Source organism: Hydra vulgaris, chromosome 12 (assembly GCF_038396675.1).
Source record: "Hydra vulgaris chromosome 12, alternate assembly HydraT2T_AEP".
Taxonomy (NCBI): Eukaryota; Metazoa; Cnidaria; class Hydrozoa; order Anthoathecata; family Hydridae; genus Hydra; species Hydra vulgaris.
This window is the reverse complement of record NC_088931.1, coordinates 30199731-30212378: the sequence shown is the minus strand read 5'-3', so window position 1 is coordinate 30212378 and position 12648 is coordinate 30199731. Positions and strand designations below refer to the sequence as shown.

General features: G+C 27.8%; 1 long non-coding RNA gene across 1 annotated transcript; it reads left to right on the top strand.

Annotated features, from left to right (window-relative positions):
* Window positions 1-7323: 7323 nt before the first annotated feature.
* On the top strand, window positions 7324-8125 carry LOC136088646 (uncharacterized). Its single transcript, XR_010642353.1, has 2 exons — window positions 7324-7697; window positions 7843-8125. It is a non-coding gene; the product is annotated as an uncharacterized LOC136088646 (long non-coding RNA).
* Window positions 8126-12648: the final 4523 nt, after the last annotated feature.

The window sequence follows — 12648 nt, the reverse complement described above, 5'->3', positions numbered from 1 at the left end:
GTCCAACTGGCATAGAAGCATACTTATTGCCATTGTGCAGAAGTACTGCTTTAAGGCTTCTTTTTGATGAATTGAAAACATGCCATAAGTCCAGGAACATCACTGCAAAATACCAGATCACCTTGAGAGAAGAAAGATTCAAATTTCTTTTCCCTTGATCTATACTAAGAAAAGGATGTACCCAGAGCCAACATATTTTTATCTTTTAATTTAGATCCTAAAACTTCTGCTGAGTCTTTAGAAAGACCTAGGTCTCTAACTAAATTGTTCAGTTCAGATTGTGAGAATGGAATGGGATTGGTTGTGCCAGGATCGTAGCAATCACTGTCTTCTTCACTTTGCTGAGCCAATGTCTCGTGATCACCTAAAGAATCTGGAAGAGAGGGTATTGGTACTCCAGGTCCATGAGGAATAGGGCGAATGGCTGATTTAATGTTAGGGTAAGAAATATCCTTCTTGTTTTTCAAATTGAAACCTTGTACGTTCAAGAACAAAAATAACAGTCATCACTATGATTTTTGGGCTCCCTCCAAACCATTGGTATTCTATAATGTAAGGACTGCTTTTTAATTGAAACCATTGCCTCAGGTCTTCAACACATATTGAACAAACTTTGTGTGGAGCCCAAGACTTATCTTGATCGCCTAACTTTATACCAAAATAGGCAAAATATACCTTTTCAACAAAATCGGAGTTGTTTCTTTGTCGCTTTTTAATGGTATAGTTACCACAAATGTAGCAGAAGCAATCTAGTAAGTTTTATACATCCTTTGGTAGTTATTGTCTATAAAACAACTTGTACTTTAGGCTAAATAACAGTTTGTGGAGATCTTAAAAACTAAAATTTAAACTTACAAGAGTACTGAACTATTTATAAAAAATATCGAAAAAGCTAAAACTAGTCAAGCAGTTTGTGAAATAACAGTACGTGATGGAATTTTTTCACTATTTTCCCCGAAATCAGCGTTGAAAATACTATAAAAATCACTTATTAAATTTGAAACAATTTTCATGTCGCAGACCTGTGTAATAAAAGGAAAAGTATTATAAACTGTAAAATAACGTTAAACAAAAAAACAAAAAAAAATCCTAACAATCGAATTGTAAAACCAGCTTTATTTAATTTAGCAAATATTATTCGGGACAAAGTAGTTACTTAACTACTTACTCTTGGTCCAAAATTTGTATGATTGAACAAGATTATCCTTTATTTGGACAATCACTAATATTGAATAATTTGCACCTTCGAAAAACAAAATAAATCATTCGTCAAAACAGTTCAAAAATTCTTACTAATTCGTTGAAATTAAAGTCAAGAGACAATTTTACAAAACAACGCTTTTCTTTAGACAACTTTTACAAATATTCACGTATTAGTATATATCCGTTTGGTAAAAGAATAGGTTTAGCTTTATGATACGTAAGTTATTGATTACGACCCAACACCGACATTTGCTGCTAAATTTCAAAAGTTATCACACAGATTAAGAAAAGAGAGTAAATTATGCACAGTTATTTTAAAATTTATCCATCAGATTTAACTTACCCATTCCCTAGATTCTTATTTCACCTAGAATCTAATGAATGGTTAAAGTTCACAAACCAGAAAATAACTACTCAGTGCGACCTATTGTTTCCACAAATAACGCACCGCCTTATTGAACATCAGAGTACCTAAAAATTATTCAACCAACGTTAAATACATTTTTTATCTAATAAAATCAAGTCGATTTGTTAACGCTGAAGATTGAAAGATAGATCCTGATGAAGTTCAAGTTTCATTTGATATAGTTAATTTATATTCATCCATAACAATTCCTGTTGTTTACATTAAACAATGATGCTGAAAATAACTCGAGCTAAATTACCTCTTCGATAATTATATTATATTAATTATATTATAATTAATTATATTATTATAATTAATTATATTAATAAAATTAACTCTTGGATATACATCAGCTAATTGAATCTCGTTAAAGGGATCCCAAAGAACCGAGACAAGTTGTGTTCATAATAAAGAGAATGATAAAAAAAATGTTTGAGCAGAATTTTTTTAAGTAGAACAATATAATTAAGGTATATCAAAAAAAACTAATTTGTTGTTTTACTCGAAGCTCGCCGTCTCCATGTTAGCCAGTCTCTCAAAGTCTTAGAAATATATGCCGCAATCTACTAACTAAATTTATTCAAGCACGTTTCCAAAGAGTTATAGTAAATGACGATATCGTAGAATTTCGATAAAAAATATGAAAATTCTTTTTTTTTTTTTTTTTTTTTTATCAAATAATAGAATTATTATTATTATCATTATTATTATTATAGATTACTAAAGAATTTATTAAGTTACTTATTATTATATAAAAGTTTTTTTTTTTTATCAAAAATTACTGTAGAATTTCTTTAGTTATTTTATTTTCTAAATTTCGCGAAGTTCGCATAAAAATATGTATAAGAGATATCTTAAGCTCGTCTAAATTGCTCTAAATTATTTTTTTGCCAAAGCTTTTATTAACTCCTCATCTCTGTTTGTATGTGAACATCAAGTCTTGCAATCAATTTTTGAGTAACTTTCTGATGATAGATTTTCTTCAAATGTTGCATACATACTCTTGCTTGATGACAATAATTAGTTTTGCAATAAGTTAATTAATTTAGTTAATTTTAATTTAGTTTATTTTTTATATGGAAAGAAGAAGAAGAATTTTTAAATTAAGTATATAGGTACGTGTGTAAAAATTTCAAATTATTTTTAAATATAAATATTATATATCATTAGAAAGAGCTTTAAATTAGTATTACAATAGTGAAAATTTCATAAAAACGAATAATTCTTCAAAAAGTTATGCAAAAAAAAGTTAAGTAAGTTAACTTAGTTTGTTTTGTTTAAATTTTAATTCAACACAACTTTAACAAAAAATAAATATTTAAATGAAAAAATTATTTTTAATAACGAATGAAAAATTTTATAACTAAAATTTATAAATTACTCTTTGGACTAAAATGTATTTGAGAACTTGAAAGTTGTAATTAAGAAAAGTAAGATGTAATTGAGAAATACAACTTAATTTCCCAGTGGGGACAAGTACGTTTTTCAAACGTTTGGTAAACCTTTAATGGTAGCTTGAATGACGATTGTATAAGTAAAACGTTCAAAAAACGTCTTAATACGAATTTTTTTATCATTTGATTAATATTTTACGGAAAGCTTGGAAAAAACGTTTTTTCCAAGCTAAAAACGGGGCACTGCGCATGTGCAATTTTAATATAAATATGGAGTATTTTCAAGTTTTTCAGCGAACTCTTACGACTGTAAAAAAACTTTTTAAATTATGCATTCATAAGTTCTATGATGACTCTTACTATATGATATATATATAAATATATATATATATATATATATATATATATATATATATATATATATATATATATATACTATATATATATATACTATATATAATACTGTATATAGAATACAAACTTTACAAAACTATAAACTTCTATAACAATCCCATAGTTTCAAATTTTCGTTGGACATATCCTCTCGTCTCCTTTCCTTGCTCTTAGTGTCTACTGCTGAATGCCTTCTGCTAAGTAACCACGAATCAACGAACTTTGAAGGATCAGAGCTTGTTAGCGGTGGTCCCTCTAATTTAATGAATAACAACGTTGAAACTGTTTTTGCCATTAATGAGGCTCTTGTTGGTGTGATGATCAGATTCATCTGTGAAAACCCTCGTTCGCATTCAATAGAGGAAATGGGGATAATATGTAGAGCGTGTACCAAATGAACTAAATTTTCAGGACATGTTTTTTCTGCCAGGTATACATGGAATCCACGAATCATTTCTCTTTCATTTAACTGTAGTCTTAATCACAGATTACTGATTTCAGTTTCTCCAAATGTCACCTGATTGTTAATGTTTTCAGGCCAATGATTTTGGTCTAAGATGCGAGCCCATTGAACTAATTCAACATCATTGTCAGCAAGCAACCTTTTCTCAATTGACTCTTTTAGTTTCATGTAAAAGGCGTTTGGATCAATAGCTAAATCATTGGAATTTTTATTGTGAAGTGAAACTCCATGAGAACGGAGATTCTGTGCTGAAACTAAAGCAAATTTGTAATAGGGACCACCATTATTTCTTCTTACTTCGAATACTTGAACAAGAGCATTAACTTTTTGAATTGCTTTGTATAGATCAATATTGCGTTCTTGTAGGTTCAAACTTAATTCCGATAATTCTTGGAGAGCATCACACATAATTCCAAGATCCATTAAAAACTCGGTAGATGTAATTTTTTTTTTAAACCTGTATTAGTGGATTTTTTATTTTTGTCCCTTTTAGGATTAACATCGCTTACTCAAAATGTCTCACCAGCGCTTAATAATTTTCCCATACTGCAAAAACTGAACGGAAACAAATGACACCCAACGTGTATTTAAAGTTTGACCAATCTTCAGCAGCTGAATATTAAGTAATTCTACGCATGAACGTAACTCTCTGCCATTTTTTGGGGAAGCATGATACACGACGTAAAGCATATCAAGAAATGATTTGAAACTGTTAATACTTGAGATCTCCCTAATAATATGGCCTACTGATAATTCCAGTAGGCCATATTATTAGGGAATTTTTAGTGATTAATTTGAAAACGCCACTTTTGCATCCCAACATCACTGCTACGCCATCACATGATACAGAAACTAAATTATTTTTAAATATTCATCTTTCATCCCATAAGAATGAAGACATTCACGTAAAGCATCAAATAGTCCTTTAGCTGTAACACTTTCAAGCTCCACTAAATCCAAAATAAATTGATTGGTGAATTCATTCCGCTGCCTTTTACACAGCACTGAATGTACACTATCAGAGTCGATTTTTGGCTTATAGTGGTTGATTCATCAATTATTATCGAAATCTTACTCTTTGACTTTATGACTTCTGCAATAATTTTTTTCCTCATTTCGTTACCTATATGATTGACAATATTAATGCATGCGTTTGTAGAATGAAGAATACGACCCATTTCAACTCCATTAACTTCTTGAAGATCAATTTCCATTTCAAAGTTGTTAAAAAACTGGTTTCCTTTTGCAATTTTATATGCAGTTCGAAAAATGTTTGCTGTTACAATTTTCTCACACGTTAAAGACTTAAAAATATTGTTTGACAAAGTTTCTTTTTTAGCTTCTTTTGCCATCTTTAATGCAGCTTGATGTCCAGCAAATTCTTTGTGATTAAATATTTTCTTACGTAACGAACTTATCTGTTGCTTTCTATCTTAACCATAGTAAGAAACTTCATAATTGAACCATTCTTTAGATATTTTCATTCCCATCTTAGCTTCTACGCCTAGTGTTTTCACTTTTTGGCAGTTACTGCAACCGAGCTTTTTTTTGTCGAAAACTAAGCCACTCTTTTTTGGAACAAAACTCTGTTTTTTGCTCTAAAATCCAGCAACTTGGCCAGCTAAAATTGGTGTAAATGTCTTCAGAAGGTAAATTTGAGGTTGTAATTTTGATTTCTTCTGTTTCTTTTGCATTTAATTTGATTTTTTTCTGAACAGGGGAGTCCACCGAGAAGAAACTTGTGCTTTTTTTCATAATTAGTTTTGCGTTATTTTGTTTAATTAATATTTTTATATCACTATTTAAATAAATAAATTAGGTTATAACTTTGAATTTAAAACGCTAATAATTGGAAATTCATTAACGGTTTAATAAAAATTACTCTTGTAAATAGCGTAAATTTTGTGTTTTAAAAATAGATCTTTTTTAAGTAGCCTAAGGCACTGTGAGATTAATATGCGGACAAACATTGCACAGAAACAATAGAATTTCTTAAAAAATTTCTTAAAAACGCACAGGGTTGTGAGATTAATAATCAGAAAAAACAAACAATTAGGCATCATAAAACGAACGCTATTAAGAAAAGAAAATAAATTCAATTCTTCTCGAGCAAATTTTGAAGCGCAGCGCTCTTATGTTTTCAAATCTGCAAAAAATCTTTAATAATTAAAAATGAACTAATTTCATTATACAATAATACAAGGAAAAAAAGGTTTATATAAAGCAAAAAATTTATATATATCAAAAATAAGGTGACGGAACGCCGTTCCGGTGCGTTCTAGGAGAAAAAAAGCACTATATAAATATAAGAGAGAGAGAGAGAGAGAGAGAGAAGCTACAGTTAACCAAAATTATATTAATTGCGCTCTTCTCATTAAAGACTTTTCAAACATAATAAATATTTGTTGACTTCAGTACATACATAATACTAAGACTTTATGTATGCACTTAGTTTAGTACATACATAATACTAAGTATTATGTATGCACTTAGTTTAAGTATGGTTGAATTAAAAACTTTTTTTTTTATAATCGATAATTGTTACTACTTAATTCACTTGATTATAAAAACTTGAAGAACATATCTGTATATTAGGTAGATGAATACAGAAATATTTACTTAATATTAACACTTTATTTTGTCAATATAGATTATACAAATAAATATAATATATATTGATAAAACTATATCTTGACTAAAGTACAATAGAAATGTGTGATACATGCATAAAGTTTGTTTCAAAACATTAGTCTTCAAGTTCTAAAATTCGAGACACTTTTTTTTAATACTAAGTTCACATATATGCAAACTTTTTGAAAGATTATATAAATGTTTGTATGGATATATATATATATATATATATATATATATATATATATATATATATATATATATAAAATTGATAATGGTAGTTTAACTTCTTCAGTATATTAAAAAAAATTTTTTACATACATAAAAAAATTAATTATAAACATATATATATATATATACATATATATATATATATATATATATATATATATATATATATATATATATATATATATATATATATATATATATATATATATATTGTTTATAATTATTTTTTTTTTATGTATGTAAAAAATCTTTTTAAATGTACTGAAAAAGTTAAACACCTTTATTTTTCAATTTTGAGTAATAAAGGTGCAAGTAAAGTTACAATGAAATGATCATAACCTAAAACAAAGTAAGTTTAGATTAGAAACATTTTATAACTAAATCTTTTAATGAATGCATAAAGCTATTTGTATCTAGATTATTTCTACTTCAACTAGCAATTGCTCTACTATATTTATTCGAGTAGAACTTCTAGTCGAAATAACTTTGTATACATAATATTGAGCAATGATTTTTTTTTTAGCTTAATTGGAAGACTTATTTTATTAGTAACAATCATCGGTTATAAAAAAATTGAGAAAGCAACTGTACGTTAGGTAAAAAAATACAAAAATATTTATTTCACCTTATAAAGAATGACAATTATAAATATTGGCAAACCAAAATTTTGACTAAAGAACTAAAGAGATGTAAGATGCACACATAAAGTGATTCAGAGACTTCAAGTTCTAAACTTCAAGAATCAAGTTGCTTTTAAATTTAGCTCATGTGTGCAAACTTTTTAATAATTTTTCAAAATTGGTTTTATATCTAATATTCTTAACTAAATACTTCAATGTAAATCTATATAAAAGATAGTGTGCAATCTTTTTTATTGTTTTTTAATATCAATTTAGAACGAAAAGTGGTATGTATCACAATTGTTTGCATATTAGAGAAGCTAGTCCTGATATTACAGTGCAAAAAGTTGCCAAATGTAAGTTCATCTGTTTTTATTTAACATTTGTTGCTAAATAAAACCAGATAGTTATTTTTCAAAAAGTTAAAAATGTGTATTTATTTTTGTCAAGTTAATAAATAATACATGAAACATTTCTTCAACAAGTTTTTTTTTTTTTTAGGTGCCCTAGGAAGTCCTTACGGTCTTATCACGGAGCACCTCGGATGAGCATTTAATTGGAAGTTCACGCCTCCTTCTTAAACGATGTCGCAAAACTTGCCCAAAGGTGGAGTTCGAACCACCATACCATGCCTAATGTCTGAAATCAAAAAGTCTTTATCTGCAGTGAATATCCCGGAGGAAAAGACTGAGTTTGAAGATTCATTATTTTTTTATGATAAAATAAATGATATAACAAAGTTTGATAAAAATTAAATAGTTTTAAATAAAAAAGTAAAGTTTTATTCGTTGTTATATTCTTGTTTACATTTATGTATAAAGTTTTCCTAAATAAAATAAAATGTGATCAAACTAAATATATTCTATGATTTTTTAAGGTCTTTTTCAACTTTTGCTAATAATGTATTGGATGAAATTATGTCAAAATGCGTTATAGTATTGTTTAAGAATGCTGGAACTTATGAAAATAGATCATTAAATAAAAACTTTATCGTATAGAGTAATTAAAGATATTTTTTTAATAAATGTGATGTGGATGTCGTTTATTATTGTTCCTTTTATATACTGTGTGAAATTTTACATTACTTATTTCTTCTTCTTATTATTATTGTTTACATTTTAATTTATTTTTTTACATTCTAGTGAAATGCATGAAAGATTTCTATGGTTTTTTACTTTTTAGGAACAGTGTCACATGCTGCAAAATTCGATTTGGTCGATAAGTTAATAGGCGTTCGTTTAAAGAAAACTCTTAATAGAATAGCATAAAAATTGCTTTATGTTTTTGTATGCTTAAATGTAAATAAACACAAAATATTTAAACTTTTAGTTATTTATCCGGATCTAGGTTGTTAGACCTAGATTTTCATTTGTGAAAAGATTTTTTCTGTATAACATAAGTTATTTACTTAAATAACTTATACTTAAAAAAAAGGTTTTTAGGAAAACGTTAAAAACGATAAAATGCCTCATTTAGATTTAATAAAAACCAATAAATAGCGTTTTCAGAAAAACGTTCGTTCACCACTTCGTATGGACGTTCAAAAAACCAATCAAAAACGTTTTCTGTGGGACGAAGTTTTTTAAAAGCGTTCACAAAACGCTTTTAAAAAACGTCCGGTCACCCTTTCATAAGGACGTTTAAAAATCAATAAAAAACGTTTTTAAGGGACCATTAATAAGCGTTCGCAAAACGTTCTTGCGCCCATTGGGTTTGAAGTTGCGATATGTAATTATAAAACTTTAAAATGTAATTGAGAAACCCAACATGTAAGTAAGAAATCGCACTATGTAATTTGAAAAGCAAAAGTTGTAATTAAGAAATCGTAATATGTAAATGAGAATACATTATTTGTAATTGCAAATTCACAATGTAAAGTCATTATAAAAAATGTTCTTGTACATATATTTATATAATATCAAGTTTAGCACTTGTATGCAATACAACAATACAATAATAATAATACAGTAATGGAATTGAAAGATCGTCGTGTTATTTGTCAATACACTATGAACAGAAAGTCTGTTATTAAATTGAATCCGTGCCAGCATTTATTTCACCAAATTTGTTTGCACCCACTTCTAGAACAATCAGAACCACTTTGTTTAATTTATAGACATAAAATACATACAACTGAACAAGTTGAAAGAAAACATTATGTTTTATCTTCATCGAATGATAGAAGAAGAGTTATTGAATGTGCTGAGCGAAATGACGATTGGGTGACTCTGGCGCAAACTTTAGGTGTCAAATATAAGCCAGCATACAATTGGGTCCGCAGCAGAAATTTAAATTTCATTGCAAGAGGTGTAGTTATCACCAAAACCACAAATGCCTTTTTCATTACTTTTTTTTTTATTGATAATATATTATTTATTGAAAACCAACCCATATGGTCATCTTTACCAAATAAGGACCCAACCTAAAATTACAAGGTAAACTAAAGCAACAAAATTAGAAATACAAAAAACTTCTTTTTGACAATCTATATTATAAACTTTTCTCAATTACAACTTTTATCTTCTCAATTACACCTTACGATTTCTTATTTACAACTTTCATGTTCTAAATTACATCTTACCTTTTTCAATTGCAATATTCATCTTCTAAATTACAACTTACGTTTCTTAATTACAATTTTCAAGTTCTCAATTACATCTTGAAAAGGTGTAGTGATGTACCGATTAATCGGTCACTTTTTGCACAATCGGAATCGGCATCGGCATTTTTATTATTAATTTACCGATTTGCATTACCGAAGGCATTTTAAAATTTTTATCCTGCATCATGATAATAGTTAAATAATAGATAATCTAAACTTTATGTATTACTTAGAATTTTTTTGAGAAATTGTTTATATTGACTTTGTTTTCAGGCAAACTTGTTTATCCTTAAAATGATGGATATAAGCTTTAATTTTACAGCTGAATGTATTTATACTTTTATAACTACAAAGATAATCATTATAGTAATAAAAGTATAAATACATTTAGCTGTTAAATTAAAGCTTATATCCATCATTATAATAATTATAATATATTATAATAATTATAATGTTGTTTTCAGAATAACTTTATTTTGTATTGTTTTATTACTATACTTAAAAGTAACCTATTTAAGCATTGTTATCTATATGTATTCAAGTATTGCTTTCTATATATGATTGTTATTTAGATATCTAAATTACTAATAAGTTAATAAAGTTGTAGAATCAAACATATATTCAGAATGGCAGCAGTTTTGTTTGGAAAGGTATTCCAATAAAATCACGCAGTTGGGTGTGGAAATATTTTAGTATTTCTCCTGAAGATGTTTTAATTGCAATATGTTGCACAAAATCTAAGTCTTTTAACACAACAAATATGTTGTCTCATATTAATACAAAACATAAAAAAATAGCAAGCGAATAGTTGAAACTTAATGAAGAAAACAAAAGGAGAGCAGAAAATGAACAAAACGTGTTCAAGAAAATGAAGTCAACTGATGTAAGTTGCTCAAAACCGTCTCAACAAACTTTGTTTGAAACACCTGAGAGAAAAAAGCCTTGGGACATTAATGATCACAGGTCTAAATTAATTAATAAATATATTGCAGAAATGATTGCAGTTGATATTCAACCTTTTTCTATAGTAGAAGACATTGGATTTTAAAAGATTGCTAAACCATTTATGTCCTAACTATTTCATTCCAAGTAGAAAAATACATTTAAAACTGTTTTTCAAAATATATACTACAAAGTAAGACAAAGAAATAAATGATGCTTCATACATTTCATTTACAACTGATGGATGGACATCTACCAACGGAAAATGCTCATTTCTTAGCTTGACAGCTCATTGGTTTACTAATAAATTTCATTAAAAATTAGCAATTCTTTGAGTTTGTCAACTCAATGTATCGCATACTACCAAAAATATAAGTGATGCAATTCAAATTTCTATGAATGACTTTCTTATTCCAACTTCAAAGGTATATTTAGTCGTTAGAGATAATGCAACTAATATGGTAGCTGGAATAAGAGAGGCAGGTTACAACAGTTTGCCGTGTTTTTTAAACACTTTGCAACTTGTGTTGAATGACGCTGTATTTGCCCAGATATATAATAAAAATATATCAATAACTTGTAAAAACATAGTTACCCATTTTAATCATTCTCTATCTTCTTTTGAAGCTTATCAAAAATATCAAACTCATTATCAAGTGCCAGAAAATAGGTTCAAACAACATTACAACAAGATGGAATAGTCAATATTTTATGTTTGAAAGAAATTTTTAACAGAGCGTGCTTTGATCCCATTTTGTTGTGATAATGACAGCTCTAAACTAAAGTCACTCGAAAACAATAAAATGTTTAATGATATAACAAATTTGTTAAGGTGGTAGACTGCTAAAAAAAAAATTTTAAAATCTGACATTATTCCAATCGATTTTCTCATTTTAAACACGATAAATAGGATTAAAAAAAAAAAATTTTTTTTTTTTTCCTTTCTAATTTTTGGGCAAATTTAAGTGTTTTTAGGCCTAAAAAGTGCAAAGTTCTTGGAAAAGATATCTCAAAAAGTAAAATATATCAAGTTTCAAAATTTTACAGTTGTGTACCTTTTAAGTAGATAAATGTCCTGAGATGAACAAAAAATTTGAATCTTTTTCAATTTCGATGCACCATAAGCTATTTCTATGCGTCTAAATTTAGGCCAAATTCCTGACCCCAAAACAGCCCAAAAAATTTAATTTTAATTTTTATCCAAAATTTCTTTATCTCAGGACATAAAGCTCATAAAAATGAACATCTGTACAAAATTTCAAATCAATTGGACAAATACAGCTCCCGCAATCTTATCCAGAATATGAAAAACTTTACAACAGAGAAAAATGCAAATAAAACTTTATATTTTGAAAATACAAATATATTAACACTTGAAAACAGGTTAAACCCCCCCCCCCCCTTTTCATATAATGTTCCTTCTTCATCATTGTGCTTATCATCAAACCCCTTCCTTGTTGCTCTAAGCTTTTTTCTTTGTTTTTAAACTTTTCAGATGATTTTATGTCCATAAGCTTTTCACGTAGCACATCACTATTTTGAAAACCGTTTTTAGTAAAATGTCCTGGTAAAATTCCTAAACTGTGAAGAACATCTATCATACCAGTTTTACCATCATTAAACTGTATGACAGCAGATGCAACACTAATTTCAAGTGTTGACCTACCCACGTACACATTTTTTGGGCATTTTGTCCAAATTACATTATTGAGCGATTCATTTGCATTCTGTGTTTCTCCATCAAGACATCTTTTTAATAACTT